The sequence below is a fragment of the Amblyomma maculatum genome, chromosome 11 (assembly GCF_055883805.1).
Source record: "Amblyomma maculatum isolate TAMU_Amacu chromosome 11, ASM5588380v1, whole genome shotgun sequence".
In the NCBI taxonomy this organism is placed as follows: domain Eukaryota; kingdom Metazoa; phylum Arthropoda; class Arachnida; order Ixodida; family Ixodidae; genus Amblyomma; species Amblyomma maculatum.
The window spans coordinates 31,395,079-31,414,354 of NC_139354.1; the positions used below are offsets into that span (position 1 = coordinate 31,395,079).

At 43.7% G+C, this 19,276-nt stretch overlaps 1 pseudogene; it reads left to right on the forward strand.

The window, feature by feature from the left end:
- The first annotated feature begins 381 nt into the window (after positions 1 to 381).
- The window catches only part of LOC146173375 (venom metalloproteinase antarease-like TfasMP_A), a 33,153-nt pseudogene continuing 14,258 nt past the window's right edge, over positions 382 to 19,276 (forward strand).

Genomic DNA, 19,276 nt, shown 5'->3' on the forward strand with positions numbered 1-19,276 from the left:
CGTTGTCATCCTTTCAGAAAGTCCACCAGTGTATACGGGTATAATAAAACGTAAGACAGGGAATTATGCGCCAAAAAATCAAAGGGGATGATGAAACAGCTGGAAATTTAAGCGTGAAATGCACTTTGATATGACAAAAATAAATAAACCTTCAACAGTGCAACTCTTATTTAATCTAGCATTGCACGGAACAGCCCAAGGGCTTCATGTGCGAACTACACTTATCGCGTGGGCCCATTGCTGTTAAAGCGCGACATTGTAACTCATTTTTTTAAAGCGACATTACTGGACTCATACGTGAGCCTTATCAATTGCCTCTTATCAATAACCATTCACTCGTCGCAGTACGTGACGTTCACGAAAGCATTTGACATGACCGACATGGCCGGTGTGCTGGCAAGGTGCAGGTGCACTATAGTCGCATGACATGGCCGAAGGCGGACCATCCCCATCTGGCAGCTGCACTTGGTTGTGTGTACATCTATGCTGACATTTCCGCATGAGGCATGCTGGAAACAGAGCAAAAATTATACAAGAGGTTCCCTACGCGCAATATGTGGACGAATACCCGTGGTGTCACGGTAAACCGACTCTGTCACATGGACCTCATGAACCTCATGACACCACCCTAGACAACCCGAGTGGGACGCAGTAGGAGCTCTTGCTGGCCAGCGAGAACGAGGAAGCGCAACCATTTCTACTAAACCGAGATACAATGGTGGCAGTGAAGAGCGGCATCCTAGACCGAGGATCGCTTATTGCGCACAAGTGACCAGCAACGATCCCGAACACCTCAAATATGTAGCAAATAGAGTTTTAAAGTTTTTACATCCATCCATCCATCCAGTCAATGGTTAACATTGGCATAGAACCTCCCGAGTTCACAGCTTAATAAATTCAGGGGACATTAGATTTTTGTTCCAATGGGGGTGTAATGCTATCGTATAAAAATCTTCAATTTAATGTGCGAAGATGTGCTCGATCGCAAATGGCACCGTTTTTAAGATTAGTGATGACGTCAGATATCTGCTTTGTGTGTATGAGGTCATGACGTGCAATCGCACACCAGTGGACAATGAAAACTTCCGCGGTGAGGGCATTGCGTAACAGCATCCGGTGGTTTTAATTATGCAGACACTCATTAGCATACATTCGTAAGGTGCAACTTTATGAGAGACTGCATGACGCATATGTAGCATCCTCCGTGCCATAGAAGTGTCCTTCGCTTGGTCTAATCCGCAGGATGGCTAGCTTGCAATCCAATGGTCATCCAGCTTAAAAATATAGTATTCTTGAAATCATTCTGTAAGCAAAATAAAATACTTTCTAAAGTGTAATGATCTGAGTGATGGAGCCACATTTACTTCGTGTTTAATGTCATGTTGTAAGCACTTTAAAGTTGCGCGAGACATGAGTCCTCTGGCGTGTTAGTGAGGATATACAGCTGCACGTCATTATACTACCGACCAATCAGACTTTTTGGCTAACAGCCAAAGCCGTCACCAGTGATACTGAGGCGAGCTTTTATTCAACACGAAACCCTCATGTTACAGCTTCAAATGCCGCAGCGACTAAAGAACATTGTACTGTTTAACATGGCATTGCCACTGAAACGCTGTGTGGCTGTCGTTTTTTCTTTATTGCCTGATCTTGACCATATTGCATTTCACGAAAAAAAAACAAATCACACAAATGCTATTTACATGCGCTATTTACATATGACACACTAAAATTCACGCATGCACAACAAAGGCTGTAGTCTTGACAGCCACTCCGGATGTTCTGATTAGTTTTATGGATTGCCAAAAACCTGTTCACGCTTTCCCGAAAATAAATTCGAGCAGGCCGTGCATATTGATGCCCATGAACATAATTAAATCAAATGGTATCCTATCCTCACTTCAACGTATAAGTACTGGATACCATGCGGGTCTAGCGGAAAATCTTTCATTAGCGTTCTTTGCAATACATCCCAAAAATTATACCCCTTCCCAACAGTGTAAAAAACTTAGTCTATTGTTTCTGGCTGCCTGCATATTAAACAGTGTGATCCCCAGGGTATAATTAATTACTCTTCCTCCAAAAGAAATGCTTCGAGCGAGAAGGCGGGGGGGGGGGGGGGTGCGGCCATAAACAAGAGAAAACGGAGATTAGGTGGTGGTTCGTTGAACGACAGTGTTGTAGGCAAAGGTGACAAAGTTGAGTAGAGTCCCAGTTGTTGTGATGAGGGAATGTAGGTGGACAGCATAGCAGAAAGGGTGCCATGGAAGTGCTCTGTAAGGCCATGAAGCACTGCAGCGAGTACGCTGGATAAGAACGACTTGCCACGATCGCTAAGGAGGAGGCGAAAGGCGCCGTGATGATGAAGTGTGGTGTGGAGAAAGAAGTTGGCGATTTCGGAAGCGGAGCCGGAACGAAGTGCTGCGGTTTCAGCGTATCAGGTGAGGTGGTCGACGGCAGTAATAGCCCAGCGGTTGCCAGCTGGAGTCAAGAGCAGGGGTTCATACAAGTCGATGCCGACGACTTCGAAAGGCGGGAAAGGATATAGATTGCAAGAGACTGGCAGGAGGTGACGTAGACCGCTTGCTTTATTAGCAAGGAATGCAAGGCGCGACCTTTCTCTATGCAGAGGTTGACAGGTGCGGTACAATAGAGGTGGCGCTCAGACTGCATAACTGTAGGCTCTTAATGGCTTGACTCCGAAGGGGCAGATGAATGCGAGGACAAGTGTTGCGATGCAGAAGCAATAGGACAACGAGAGAGAGCGTCGACGTCCTTATGCTTCTTGTCTGATTTGTAAGTGATTGTGAAGTCGTACTCTTGAAGCCGGAGAATCCATGGCCCGAGACGACCGGACAAGTTTTCCAAGGAGGGTAACAAGCATAGGGCGCTGTGGTCAGTGACGACCGTAAAATGACGGCCGTAAACGTAGGGACGAAACTTCTGAACAGCCTAGACGACGGCGAGACATTTCTGCTCGGTAATAGGGTAGTTATATTCCACAGGACTCAGAGTTCGGCTTGCATAGGCAACGACGTTTTCGGTCGCGATGTCTGGGAGTTCCAGAAGGACAGCGCCAATGCCATGACTACTGGCGTCGGTAGTCATGGAGCTGTATCATCAAAGTCAGAGCACGCTTTAGAGTTTCAAATGCTGCTTCACATGAAGGAGACCAGACGAAAGGCGGCGTGTCGGTGTGGAGACGCGCTTCCATCGTTGAGACAATAGAGACAGAATTGCGGATGAATAGGGGGAAGTATGATGCCAAGCCTAGGCAATTGCGGAGATCTTCGGCCCGAGGCAGACAGGGAAAGTGCAGCGCAGCAGCGATTATTTCAGTGTCAGGCTTAATTCCGTCGCTGCTAACGAGGTGGCCAGGAATTTTATTAATAGATTTTTATGAAAAACAGCATTTTTTGTGTTTAGCTGCAGGCCAGAGTCGGAAAGTACTGCCAAAACTTCACCGAGACGAGTGATATGATCAGAAAATGACGAAGGAATAGTGACAATGTCATCCAAGTAACGGGCACATATTTTCAATTTGAGGCCACAGAGAGCTGTGTCAATCATGTGCTCGAATGTTGCAGGAACGTTTTGGCTAAGAGGCATTACATTGAATTCGTATAAACTGTCCAGTGTTCCAAAGGTGTTTTTGTTTGTTATCTTCATGCATGGGGATTTGCCAGTAGCCTAATCTTAAGTCTAGGCTAGAGAAAAATTGGGCATCTTGTAAACATTCGAAGGCGTCGTCAATTGGAGGGAGGGGATACACATCCTTGCAAGTGATTCTGTTGAGAGCATGGTAACCTACACAAAAACGAACCAAACAGTCCTTTTTTCTTTGCATTAACACAACACGCGATGCCCACGAACTGCGTGGAAGCATGTCAGCAACATTTTCCTGGAAACCTTGTGCTCGGTTGAAGTCACATGATATGGCCGGCGTCGAAAGATGCCTCATCTGTCGGTGTGGATGCGATGCGTTGCTGCAGCGGTTTGACCAAGGGGGCCAGAACTCATGTCAATCGAGGCTACGTGTCTTCTTCCCACGACCAGATGATCGATGATGATGACGTTCAGATGAAGATAACGTTCACTCACAGTGCTTACAATATTAATGGTTTATACCGATTTCTTTTCCCTGGATACCACTACCTACCCATTTTTGCCCAAATGGTTGCGACGTAATGCCAAATGTGGCTGTTCGGAGAACAGGGTATAATGGTCACCTCAGACCTGACAATCAAAATGTAACATGGGCAGCACTTTAAAGTGGGTCAAGTTGTTAGCCATGTAGAAAATTGAAATCTGCTATTAGAGCACAAAATCAGAATCCCGCGACAATTTCTCTCTGCGCCACTGACGGCGCTGCAGCCTACTTAATGAAGGTCAAAATGAATGGCGTTGCTGTAGGCCAAAGGCTGCATGCTCTACTTGCTCTATCGAGGGCAATGAATTAAAATGTAAGGAGAGCAGACGAGCGCGTTATATTTTAAAAGATCAAATCAAGAACATGCGAGGAACCCTCACTGCTCCAGTGGCAGTTGGGGGGAGTGTTTGCTGAATGCCATATCATATGTGTTTGCTGCATGACCTTTTTGATGTAGAGTGATATTCAGCGCAGATACGTAAACCAAGCAAGTTCGTTATTCTAAATAAGATATAGAAAACTACAGCCAGTTCAGTGGGAAAGTGTTCTTAACATGGTGTGGATAATTAGCTTCAACATTTTATGTTACATTAAGGCATTTATTGAAGAATAATTCCCCGAAAACACAAAACAGAAAATCTTTTGTAGAAATCGTTACTGAATAGTTTCTTTTTTAGAGTGTTTTGAATTTACGAGTAGCGGCGGAAGCTTCTAGCAGCACTGCTTCCAGCCTTTTAAAAACACCTTGAGCTAGCAAAAAGAGCAAGTTTTTATCATTAAAGCTATTGGCGTCGAATATAAAGGCGTCGTTTTTATCAAAGCATTTTTTTTATTCGTTACTGGGCCCAGCCATGGTGGCATAGTGGTTAGGGCGTTTAAATGCTGAGCCGGAGGACCCGGCTTCGCGGACGGCCGCGGAGGTAGCTTTTTGATAGTGGGTGAACGCGTCACCCATGTAGAGGGATGTGAGTACATACGAAAAACTCCAAGTAGGCGAAATTATCCGCAGCCTTCAACTATGGCGTCTCATAGCTCAGTCATTTTGGGACGTTAAGCCCTGAAGCCAATGCAAACATCCATTTTGATGACGTGTTTTGCAGATAGAAAATAGCATTTGGCAGGCCATCGTGCGTTGCTTTAAGACGACATGCTAACGGCCTGCCTTATTTTCATGCACATCCCTTTCTTCTAAGTAAATGCTCTATGGCTAAGCAACTGGAAGTCTTGCTGAAACTGTCCAATATGTGAAACTGACGAAAAAAAGTTTTAACTATACAGCAGCATAGAAACTTCATAGAGTCAGAATAGCCTAAAAAATATGAGTGAATAGGTCGTCCTTAAGCTCCTTGTCATGATCAAAGTCGCAAGTCTGGCACAGGCAGGAATAAACTTGCCTAATATGACACAATATTGACTAAATTAGATCATCCGAACTCTGATATCGCTGTCTTGAAATAGAGGATTGTCAACGTAGAATCATGAACACCATCTTGAAGGAAACAATTTCAAATGCAGGCAAATAAATTTGAACGACAGCTTCGAAGCGAGACTGAGGTACACGTACACTTGGTGGAGGAATACGAAAGGAACCTAGCAAGAAGAAAGATTTTTGCTAAAGAGCTGATCTGTCCCGTTTATACAACTGCCACCTGGATTCTGCCCATCGACTAGTAGCGCGAAAGGTATATTAACATGTTACTGTTAGGACGACAGCAACGTGAAAAACGAGGTGGGCGTTAATATTCAAACGAGCGCATGCTCGTTTGAATATTGACGATATGGCAGTATTTTGTTTCTTTGTGAGAAATTTGGTCCTTTAAGAACCATTAAAATTGGAACTATTGGGGGATCGTTTTGATCTCATAAGTGACAAGAAAAGAGTCCAAACTCTGTTTTTTCTTGTCTTCGTAATGACAGGTTGCCCGCCTATAAATGACACTGCATCGTAAGTCGGTGACATTCCCTTTGTCACAATTCCTCAGTTGTTCGGAGCTCATGCTTGCTTTTTCTCTGCTATCTCTTATATCTCGCTTCCATTATTTTGTCACTGACGCTGGCTACAGAAATGAGCCACTTTGGGACGCATCCTGTGATGACAACGAGCGTCTTTAATTTGAAGCCTAATAGGGCATCTGGTTTAGGAATATTTTGCGCACTGTACTGCGGCGAAAGCTTTGCCGAGGTCTTCTTGTGTTCGGCACGTGCGAGAAAAATCGGAACGCGGTTTCGGTATTCAAGGGGAAGAAGAGCGCCTGACCCGCACTTCACTCGTTGCTGCGGGGCAAATGGGCCTAAAAGGATATTTTCACCAAAGGTGACAATCACCGTTTTCACCATGGATATACCAGCCTACTTGTTTGCTTGAATCTACGTCCAGGCCTCTGATAAAGAACACGAACCAAACTTTTCCTTTCTTTTCAATTCTAAGTTGCGCCTTTGCAAAGCTCTTGTTGAAAGTTAAGAATATTCACTCCAGCAATGGGCGCGCACCACCAATATGAACCCGGTGCTGTGCCGAGCTGCTCTCGCCAGTCGTCTGCTCAGTAGTCACCACAGTCATCACTCATCGATACTAACACTGTGTTACCTAGTCACGTACCTTTTATCGCTACCCATCTGACCAGCTCATTATGGCGCGTATAGAAAGGCCGGACCAAAGAGCGGAACTACACGCGAGAATAGAGGGACATGAGGAGCGTGAGAAATAAGGTTTATGGTAATGTTTCCTTATGTCTATAAGCAAGAAAAATAGATGAGTGCCATCGATGCATACTGCCTGTAATCTCAAGGCCACTTGATGCTGCGCTTGGTGCTCCATTGCGGTGCGTGCGTGGCAGAGAAGCCGAATCCTGTGTCTGCGGGAAAGGTTTCTTTACCAAGCAGTGAAACTGGGAAATAAGTGCAAACGACAATGATGAATGGTAATGCTATGCGCCAGTAAGATATTCTGTGGATATCCTGATTATGTAACCACGTCGTAGCCACATAACAATCGGATAATGCACACGGAACTGGAAAGCAATGACGAAATGCTTTTAAAGGATAAGGGATGAATGTGGATCGATTTCTGCTTGAATACATGAAAGATTAGGAGTCTCATGTACGCGGCCTGGGGTTTGTGTTGTTAGAATCTACAGACGTTTCACCCAGCCTTTTGGGATGTCAGAAAATGCCCAACTCTTCTCGATGCATTTTGATATTTTATGTTGATATTTGAATGAGGGTAGTGTACAGAGTGATTTCGCTTATGTGATACGTGCACTGCTGCAGGCAGCGACTGAGATGATTTTTCGATGTGTATTTAGTGTCTTTTTTTATATTTCAATGAGGCTAGTGTGCAGTGAGTGGTTTAGCTTATGCGATAGGTACACGGCTGCAGGCAGCGACGGAGATTATATTTCAATGTGTATTTTGTGTCTTTTTCTTGACTGAAAGAAACTTAAACTTTGCAATATGCCCCGGCGCATTTGTGCGCGTGAAAGAATCCTTCACCTCCCAGAATTATCTCACTTTTGCACAGTGTGTTTTCTGTGCAGTGTCCTTGCCTCTCTACATTTAATATTCATTTACTCCTTCCACCCCCTAGCCGACTATTTGCACGAGTGATTTCTGCTGTAGGAGTTTACATAAAAAAGAATGAGAAGCGTGTAAGGAGGGTCGTTGTCCATTATGATAGAAAAGCGCGGTAGCCAAATGCGCAAAGTCCAGAGGCTCTCAAAGAAACAGACATAGGACCGGTTCTATGATTTCTTCACCTGCTCCTTCCATGTTTCCTCGCACTCATATTGGTGCGTGGGTTTTCCATTTTGTTGACTGCGTGTTTCTCTGCATAATACGCTGAACTTTGTAATTTTTCCCATGATTATAATAGCATTGCAGAGGCCTAACGAGACTAAACCTGGAATAACTTCGCAAAGCGTTAGTTTGGCGTTGTTTATCTTTGTAGAAGGTAGGTTCCTTTGGCGCTGTCATTGTCCACTCACTATTATCTGGCAGCGGCGCGCTCATGTGGATAACTGCAACGCATGCTGCCCAACTTGCCACGAGCGAGATGGATAAAAAGCCGCAATTTAACAGCGCTTTATGACTGTGCTTGCGCGTGTTACGACAGTGTGCCTACCACGGCATCCTAGAGCCGTGAAAGAACTTATTCTGATCTCGTCCTCCCATCTCAACAAAGAAGCGATGTGCGTCACTCGTTGTGGATGTGTCCAGCAACGACACCAGTTAGACAACGGCTACGCATGAAGATAGGCCTGCGGTGGAACCGCGATTGTGATTACGAGAAGTCGACAATGGACAATCACTACACCGCTAACCTCTGTGAATACCTAAGCGCAATTGGACTTCACTCCTTCTTTTAACTTTCTATCTCCTGCATCCCATTTTCCCTTTCTCAACTTATGCCTTGTGGCAAACTTTTAGAAAAAAACAACAACAACAAAGAAGCTCGCGTAGGTGCGGTCACTTCGCGCCAATCTGACGACGCACCAAGTCGGTGATCCGTTTAGACCTCATGATAAAGTGCATTTAAAGCCTCGTTAGTACTTTCTTCCTAGTATGTTCTTCTTTGCGTGTGCTAACTACATAAGTGTCGTATAAATGGGTGGCACTAAACATTTCTGTCTGAAAGCGACGACATGCCCCAGTGCTGAGCAATTACGTGAAAAATTCTGCAGAGGCCGTATGTCTTTAGTGCACAAATAAAATTGAGTTAGGTATGAGCGAACGTATAGAGGCAAAGATCTATGCTTCAGCTTCGTGTTTAATCAAATAGCAGACTATTGCTTGAAATGCGACATAGAACTACTTTGCTCGCTGTATTTTGTTAAACTGCATCTACAGCTGCCTTGTCAAAACTAGATCTCATTGAATATTGTCATTTTCCTGTAAGCGACGGCTCTGCAGTTTCTTATACTTCTCTACATAAGCCGGAGCAATGCCGTGATCGTTTTTCCCGACCTCCACTATTTTGCTTTCGCAATATTGGGCACGTTACTGCCATTCTCAGGTCACCTTCAGAACATTGAACATAACATGTAAATAATTGGTATTGGTGCCAGGTTCGATCGCATGACCAGTATTTATTTTTTTATAAGTATGAAGTTTCTGGAAAATGCATAGATTTTCTTTGTAGCCTTATGGCTTTGCTCAGGTGGATGCCAATGAATAATCACTCTCTTATCCGACCGAGAGGCAGAAGATGGCTTACACGGTATGAAAGAGCACTGAACAAGGGAAGAGGAGGGGAAGCCTTAGCTTGCAGGTTTCGACAAGCCCATTGGTCGAAGCGTTGGCTCGACCTGCGAACTGAGGCTTCCCTCCTCTGCCCTTGTTCTGTGCTCTTTCAGACTCTCTTATTAGAAATTCTACTCCACGTTGGAGGTTTCTCCTAACATTGAACTACTAGAACAGCATGTCCTGCGTCAATCTTCGTGCGAATGCCTAGCGTGAATGTTCATGTGTGGTGTATACCAATCAAGCTGCATACATGTACGAACTACCTCTATTTGCATTCTGTCTTATCTGTGAGCTTGTAATATTGTTTTCCCTCTTATGTAATACTCCTCTTCGGGTCATTAGGGTGTAAATAAATACCTGGGTCGGCAATGCGTATCGGGGAGTGCGGACTACGTCCCGACCAAACATTACCTATCCACAAAACATCACTGTAAAGGAATATAATTAATAAAGAAAGGTGCAATAAAACAAAAGAAACCCCAGCACATCCTAACTTAAATGTTAAACAACTGTGCATATAGGTGCATAAAATGAAGACTGTAGCCCGACCCAGATCGTGACAGACAGGTTAATGTTGTTGCAACTGTAGGAAGAAGGAAGCGAAAATGCATGGGCCTGCTACTGGCTCTGCAGCTGAGCCACCTCCGCTGCCTCGTGCAGACAGAAGAGAAAACAGGGAAGAAAGAAAAGGAAGAGGGAAAGAAAAACGCGCGCCGCAACAACAGCCGTCATCCACCACCGAAACGGTGGTGGCAGGTGCAATGACGGCCTACAAAAGATAAAAATTCGGTGGCTGGCCAGCTCCCGCCGCAAGCGGCGTTGACCTACCGTTTGATGACCAACTTTGATGACCAACTGATTATTTGATGACCAACTTTCTTCTTTCTTGACGTCACAGTTTTCACAAGAGAACGCTAAACTCTTAGGCTGTAGTTGAGCATAAATAGCATACCGGAACAAGTACAAAAGAGAAACAAAGCCACTACTCTAGCCCTCATGACTAGGGCAGGGACGAAAATAATGATTTCTTTTGTCGTACTCTTGTGCGTCGCTCTCAGCTGCTGTACAGGTAAGTGTAAATTATGCATGTCTCTTGTATAGGAAAGGCTTGATTATACCCTAATTTATTCAATCTCAGACCAAATGAAGACAACATCGCTGCACATATGGTCGGATGGTCGGAAGGAGAAGGAAATACAAAAAAGAACTCCTGTCACCTTGGCTTCTTCCTCACTTGCCGTTCGTTTTTTTTTTCTTTCTTTTCGAAGCAGTACGAAGTGATTTGCAGCTAACCTAGGAAGATTAATCTGTTTTAGCTGTACAACCAAAAGTTGTTTTTTTAGACATATGAGTGAAAAGATATGTTCTTAGCCCATGTTTCTTTTTCTTTCTTTTTTTTTTTGTAGCGAAGAAAGCGATTTCAGTATACCCGACCATTGTGCAAGAGCGAACAACAACCTCAAATCTCGTCCTTCGGCTGACGGACGACATCACTCTGAACCTCGAGAAGAGTTCTGTACGGCCGACAAACTTCTGTTTGTTACAAGCAATGAAAATGAGAAACAAGTCGACACAGTAAGTGGCGAAAGTCATCTTTGAGCGGCCATACTGAAAATGTGCGTTATTATCAGATAACTACAAAGCGTTGTTCACAGACGTTTGTGGCGCTTCTTTTTGCGTCATACATCCACACAATCTTCAACGGCGATGTGGTAGCTTTAAAACATTTTCTTTGACCAAGTGAAGAGTTTATAAAAATAAAATATAATTGACTATACTTATGACAACCTATATTACAACGTGAACTATCTTGCCAGCTTTGCACTCCCCGCGTCCCAAATTACTGGCAGGAAAACTTAATTCCAAAAACCAAGATTTTATTTATTATCACATTTTACCTAAACAGTGCCTATAGACTACGATTTGTTTTGTAATTTGTGGCCTGAACTACCATAGATTGGTGGTGCATTGACTTGACCAGCTTAACCTTTCTTGATATCACATGTCATTCCAAGTTTTTCGCTGTCTATGAAACAAAAAAAGTTACATCGTGTAGCGTAACCTTTTCTTCGCTAGGCCACACCTCAAAGTCTCTCAATAATCTTTTATCTTTGGAGGCATAAGGCCACGTTAATTCCTGAATTGCTTTTGCAAGTAGACACGTCTTCCATTCAGGAGAACTTGTATCATGACCTAAAACACCAATCTTCTGTCATGGTGACGCAAAGAGACGGATCCCTAGATGTCGTAAGTCATACCGGTCATTCTTAATTGATTCTTTAAGACGTTTTACAGCTGGCTGTACACTAGTAAAGAAATACGGCTCCCGTGGCCATTACAAGCATTTTTAAATTATAAAATAACTATTTCTCCGCCATCATACTTGTATCTGTCGACTTGCTTTGCAACACGCTAATCAGCAATATATATTTAGGAAGGTGTCGTCAACCACAAGCTAAGAATCAAGCCACTACCACAAGCGGAGCGTTCATTACAAGGAGAAATCCAACACCGCCTTTACTAAGTTCATGAGATCAGAGATGACATTATGAAAATAGGTAGGCAACATTAATCCATCTCTCAAGTCGAGCATATTAACTCATTATCCAAAGTTAAGTGTCGAATAAAGAAAAGTTTCTACGTTACCCTTCTTTAGTCAGCTGGGCGGGGACAAGTAATACATAGGAATACGGTTCAAATGCAATCATTGCACTGATTCCGCAGATTTCAGAGACACTCTATATCTTATAGGAGACGCTAGAAAACTAGATTGTACTTTGCAGTGCGATATAAAACATTTTATCAGAGAGTCTCACATCTTGGCCACTGGTGTATAGGTAGAGGTGTTTCTATACCTGTACTTCAGATGAAAGAGACTGTTATTTTAAACTATTGCAAAATAACTTTGATTTATTTAAAAATTCAGGGCATTACATTTGAAGCCAAGTAAACAATTTGAGTAATTACGGCTATTTTACGCTTTGTTCAGGGCACCAAAACTTTGTAGCCGCTTCTAGGATTCTGGAAAAAAACGCTTTTTCGTACCATGCGCTTCTAGAGCCGTGCCCAGCTAAAGTGGTTCCAGAAAGCAAGTCTTCTGGTGGTTTGTTGATCCAATGCAGCTGGTGCGAATCGACACATGACACGAAAAATCGCACCTCTTACATGCTCAGAAAGATCCCACGCTGAACGCAGTAGAGCAATACAGTAAAATACCATTTGAACGAACGTCATTTAAACGAACTATTCATTTGTAAGAACTTCCTTATTTTTTCCTACCGAAGTTCACTTGAACACTATCAAACGCCCTTCATTTTAACGAAATTCAGTTATTGCCTAATTCAATCCTGCGAAATTCATCCGCAACTTCATTCATTGTCTCGTAGGTTTTACTGAGAACTCCCACAAGCACAACCCGCACTTTTTGTTACATATTTTTACGTTGACAACCACGTTTCAATAATGCGGGGAGAAAAGTAGCCGTCATTTAGCTTTGAACTGAATTTGATATATAAACAAGGTGGTAGACAGCCGAATCAATAGCTGGATTTGCACGCTTAATGGAATCCACAGCCAGACAGCCGCAGACTCTCCGGCTCTGCTAGGCATTTTAGCTCCAAACAAGGCGTACGTATGCATGCTGGTTAACCATTGTTTTGTGAAACAATGATCCGCTTGTAGAAAATAGAGGCCTTAGCTGCCCAACAGACCGTTGTGCCTTACAAGCTTCACGAGAGCTTGGACGCAGGGATTGATGTTCAAGACTACTGCAGCTAGTTAACCATTATCTAGTGAAACAATGATCCGCTTGTAGAAAATAGAGGCCTTAGATGCCCAACAGACCGTTGTGCCTCACAAGCTTCACGAGAGCTTGGACGCAGGGATTGATGTTCAAGACTACTGCAGCTAGTTAACCATTATCTAGTGAAACAATGATCCGCTTGTAGAAAATAGAGGCCTTAGCTGCCCAAGAGACCATTGTGCCTCACAAGCTTCACGAGAGCTTGGACGCAGGGACTGATGTTCAACACTACTGCAGCTAGTTAACCATTATCTAGTGAAACAATGATCCGTTTGTAGAAAGTAGAGGCCTTAGCAGCCCAACAGACCGTTGTGCCTCACAACCCTCACGAGAGCTTGGACGCAGTGTTTGATGTTCAAGACTACTGCAGCTAGTTAACCATTATCTAGTGAAACAATGATCCGTTTGTAGAAAGTAGAGGCCTTAGCTGCCCAACAGACCGTTGTGCCTCACAACCTTCACGAGAACTTGGACGCAGTGATTGATGTTCAAGACTACTGCAGCTAGTTAACCATTATCTAGTGAAACAATGATCCGTTTGTAGAAAGTAGAGGCCTTAGCTGCCCAACAGACCGTTGTGCCTCGCAACCTTCACGAGAGCTTGAACGCAGTGATTGATGTTCAAGACTACTACAGCTAGTTAACCATTATCTAGTGAATAAATGATCCGTTTGTAGAAAGTAGAGGCCTTAGCTGCCCAACAGACCGTTGTGCCTCACAACCTTCACGAGAGCTTGGACGCAGTGATTGATGTTCAAGACTACTGCAGCTAGTTAACCATTATCTAGTGAAACAATGATCCGTTTGTAGAAAGTAGAGGCCTTAGCTGCCCAACAGACCGTTGTGCCTCACAACCTTCACGAGAGCTTGGACGCAGTGATTGATGTTCAAGACTACTGCAGCTAGTTAACCATTATCTAGTGAAACAATGATCCGTTTGTAGAAAGTAGAGGCCTTAGCTGCCCAACAGAACGTTGTGCCTCACAACCTTCACGAGAGCTGGGACGCAGTGATTGATGTTCAAGACTACTGCAGCTAGTTAACCATTATCTAGTGAAACAATGATCCGTTTGTAGAAAGTAGAGGCCTTAGCTGCCAAACAGACCGTTGTGCCTCACAACCTTCACGAGAGCTTGGACGCAGTGATTGATGTTCAATACTACTGCAGCTAGTTAACCATTATCTAGTGAAACAATGATCCGTTTATAGAAAGTAGAGGCCTTAGCTGCCCAACAGACCGTTGTGCTTCACAACCTTCACGAGAGCTTGGACGCAGTGATTGATGTTCAAGACTACTGCAGCTAGTTAACCATTATCTAGTGAAACAATGATCCATTTGTAGAAAGTAGAGGCCTTAGCTGCCCAACAGACCGTTGTGCCTCACAACCTTCACGAGAGCTTGGACGCAGTGATTGATGTTCAAGTCTACTGCAGCTAGTTAACCATTATCTAGTGAAACAATGATCCGTTTGTAGAAAGTAGAGGCCTTAGCTGCCCAACAGACCGTTGTGCCTCACAACCTTCACGAGAGCTTGGACGCAGTGATTGATGTTCAAGACTACTGCAGCTAGTTAACCATTATCTAGTGAAACAATGATCCGTTTGTAGAAAGTAGAGGCCTTAGCTGCCCAACAGACCGTCGTGCCTCACAACCTTCACGAGAGCTTGGACGCAGTGATTGATGTTCAAGACTACTGCAGCTAGTTAACCATTACCTAGTGAAACAATGATCCATTTGTAGAAAGTAGAGGCCTTAGCTGCCTAACAGACCGTTGTGCCTCACAACCTTCACGAGAGCTTGGACGCAGTGATTGATGTTCAAGACTACTGCAGCTAGTTAACCATTATCTAGTGAAACAATGATCCGTTTGTAGAAAGTAGAGGCCTTAGCTGCCCAACAGACCGTTGTGCCTCACAACCTTCACGAGAGCTTGGACGCAGTGATTGATGTTCAAGACTACTGCAGCTAGTTAACCATTATCTAGTGAAACAATGATCCATTTGTAGAAAGTAGAGGCCTTAGCTGCCCAACAGACCGTTGTGCCTCACAACCTTCACGAGAGCTTGGACGCAGTGATTGATGTTCAAGACTACTGCAGCTAGTTAACCATTATCTAGTGAAACAATGATCCGTTTGTAGAAAGTAGAGGCCTTAGCTGCCCAACAGACCGTTGTGCCTCACAACCTTCACGAGAGCTTGGACGCAGTGATTGATGTTCAAGACTACTACAGCTAGTTAACCATTATCTAGTGAATAAATGATCCGTTTGTTGAAAGTAGAGGCCTTAGCTGCCCAACAGACCGTTGTGCCTCACAACCTTCACGAGAGCTTGGACGCAGTGATTGATGTTCAAGACTACTGCAGCTAGTTAACCATTATCTAGTGAAACAATGATCCGTTTGTAGAAAGTAGAGGCCTTAGCTGCCCAACAGACCGTTGTGCTTCACAACCTTCACGAGAGCTTGGACGCAGTGATTGATGTTCAAGACTACTGCAGCTAGTTAACCATTATCTAGTGAAACAATGATCCATTTGTAGAAACTAGAGGCCTTAGCTGCCCAACAGACCGTTGTGCCTCACAACCTTCACGAGAGCTTGGACGCAGTGATTGATGTTCAAGTCTACTGCAGCTAGTTAACCATTATCTAGTGAAACAATGATCCGTTTGTAGAAAGTAGAGGCCTTAGCTGCCCAACAGACCGTTGTGCCTCACAACCTTCACGAGAGCTTGGACGCAGTGATTGATGTTCAAGACTACTGCAGCTAGTTAACCATTATCTAGTGAAACAATGATCCGTTTGTAGAAAGTAGAGGCCTTAGCTGCCCAACAGACCGTTGTGCCTCACAACCTTCACGAGAGCTTGGACGCAGTGATTGATGTTCAAGACTACTGCAGCTAGTTAACCATTATCTAGTGAAACAATGATCCGTTTATAGAAAGTAGAGGCCTTAGCTGCCCAACAGACCGTTGTGCTTCACAACCTTCACGAGAGCTTGGACGCAGTGATTGATGTTCAAGACTACTGCAGCTAGTTAACCATTATCTAGTGAAACAATGATCCGTTTGTAGAAAGTAGAGGCCTTAGCTGCCCAACAGACCGTTGTGCCTCACAACCTTCACGGGAGCTTGGACGCAGTGATTGATGTTCAAGACTACTGCAGCTAGTTAACCATTATCTAGTGAAACAATGATCCGTTTGTAGAAAGTAGAGGCCTTAGCTGCCCAACAGACCGTTGTGCCTCACAACCTTCACGAGAGCTTGGACGCAGTGATTGATGTTCAAGACTACCCTACTGAAAAATCTGTAAGGGGCAATAACCTCACATTTTCTCACACAATCTCACTCAATTCACGTAAGAAATCACGTACAAGTCGCATACAATTGCATAAGTTCTCATAGTTTCTTGTACATTATCATAAATTATGTACGATATTTTATGATAATGATGTGCACCTTATGAGACTCTATGCGATTAAATGAGATTTTATGAGGTTATTGCCCCGTAGAACTTTTGGTTTTTCAGTAGGGTACTGCAGCTAGTTAACCATTATCTAGTGAAACAATGATCCGTTTGTAGAAAGTAGAGGCCTTAGCTGCCCAACAGACCGTTGTGCCTCACAACCTTCACGAGAGCTTGGACGCAGTGATTGATGTTCAAGACTACTGCAGCTAGTTAACCATTATCTAGTGAAACAATGATCCGTTTGTAGAAAGTAGAGGCCTTAGCTGCCAAACAGACCGTTGTGCCTCACAACCTTCACGGGAGCTTGGACGCAGTGATTGATGTTCAAGACTACTGCAGCTAGTTAACCATTATCTAGTGAAACAATGATCCGTTTGTAGAAAGTAGAGGCCTTAGCTGCACAACAGACCGTTGTGCCTCACAACCTTCACGAGAGCTTGGATGCAGTGATTGATGTTCAAGACTACTGCAGCTAGTTAACCATTATCTAGTGAAACAATGATCCGTTTGTAGAAAGTAGAGGCCTTAGCTGCCCAACAGACCGTTGTGCCTCACAACCTTCACGAGAGCTTGGACGCAGTGATTGATGTTCAAGACTACTGCAGCTAGTTAACCATTATCTAGTGAAACAATGATCCGTTTGTAGAAAGTAGAGGCCTTAGCTGCCCAACAGACCGTTGTGCCTCACAACCTTCACGAGAGCTTGGACGCAGGGATTGATGTTCAAGACTACTGCAGCTAGTTAACCATTATCTAATGAAACAATGATCCGTTCGTAGAAAGTAGAGGCCTTAGCTGCCCAACAGACTATTGTGCCTCACAAGCTTCACGAGAGCTTGGACGCAGGGATTGATGTTCAAGACTATTGCAGCTAGTTAACCATTGTCTAGTGAAACAATGATCCGTTTGTAGAAAGTAGAGGCCTTAGCTGTCAAACAGACCGTCGTACCTCACAACCTTCACGAGAGCTTGGACGCAGGGATTGATGTTCAAGACTACTGCAGCTAGTTAACCATTATCTAGTGAAACAATGATCCGTTTGTGGAAAGTAGAGGCCTTAGCTGCCCAACAGACCGTCGTGCCTCACAAGCTTCACGAGAGCTTGAGCGCAGTGATTGATGTTCAAGACTACTGCAGCCCTATGTTCAAAAGTGCTCCAAACGGTTGCTAGGTTGTTCGTTTACAAATGAGCGCTGTGACAAAGAAATCGGAAGAGATATATGATTTGAATACCTGATATTTGTTTTAGCAAATGCAAGCAAGTCTCCAAGAACTTACTTCAATTCAGTTTACAAATGAGCGATGTGACAAACAAATCGGCAGAGATATGATTTGAACACCCGATATTTGTTTTAGCAAATGCAAGCAAGTTTCCAAGAACCTACTTCAGTTCAGCAAACTTTCTCTTTAGTAAACCTTTTCCTAAGGCCCGTTGAAGTTCTTTCAAGTGAAGTTTCACTGTACCTTGTACTATACCATAGTGTACCATACTCATATACCTGACTGGTCTTGGACAAACAAGCCTTGGAAATGCATCTACTGAGCAAATTAAATTTTAGGGGAAGTTGGACAATCTATTTATGGACCCTTACTGACACAACTGCTTTATATTAGCTGAAGGGTATATTGCCGACAGGATATTTTTCAATTATTTTTGCAAGCCTTAGAGTGGAAGGCACGTCAGTCAATATACCAGCGATTTCAGAAATGTCAAGTCCTGACAAAAAAAGGTTGCTTGAGCAGTAACTTTTGTGGCATGTTAATATAAGTGTTGGCTAACTCGGTAGAAACCTGAACACTTTTGACTACTTAGGCTCATAAATGAATACTAATCGTTATCGTAATCCTATACCGGTAGACATCTGCTTGCAAATAAATATATAAGAAGACGCGAAGATCCTTGAAGCTGTGGTCTAAAAATTGTGGCCCCTTCTGGTGCATTTGCGAAATGAAGCACAGGTGGGGACCACACAGCGGCTGCGAATTACTTGTACAAGTCCATCCCAGGGGAACATGTCCCACCAGCATGTTTGCTCCATTAGTGCTGGAGATGGGCGTCCATTGTAGCTGGTGGGCCACAGACGGCACTGGCACATGTTGTAGTGTAATCCACCTCACAAGCCTTGTGTTACTTCCTGCTCTCTCTCCCAAGCAAAGCTGGGGGAGCCCAGCAAACACTCCCAACAATTATGCAATTTTTCAAGTAATTATTAGTACAGTTGTGCCTCTATCTTAGAACATACAACGAGCATTTCAATTACTTGTAAATAAGCAGAGACAGTCTGAGCAATATTTGCATTGCACAAGCCCGTGCCCAAATGGTCTGCCGTTATTCGCTATAATTACTTGCCTTACAGAGCCAAGGCTGAAGAGCTCCTCTCGGAGAAAAGTATACAGTTCCAAGCGTAAGCAATGAGTTCTGTTGCAAATATATATATTTATTTATTTATTTATTTACGTATAAATATTTTCATTTCTTTACTCTTTTAATTAAGTGTTTACAGTGTGCATATATCCGCAGGCTTTCCCGTGCATTAGATTTTCATTTTTTTTTACCCTTTGCTTTGAGTGTTACGTTCACGTAATACTCAGAAAGTTAAAATGGCGTCATTAGAAA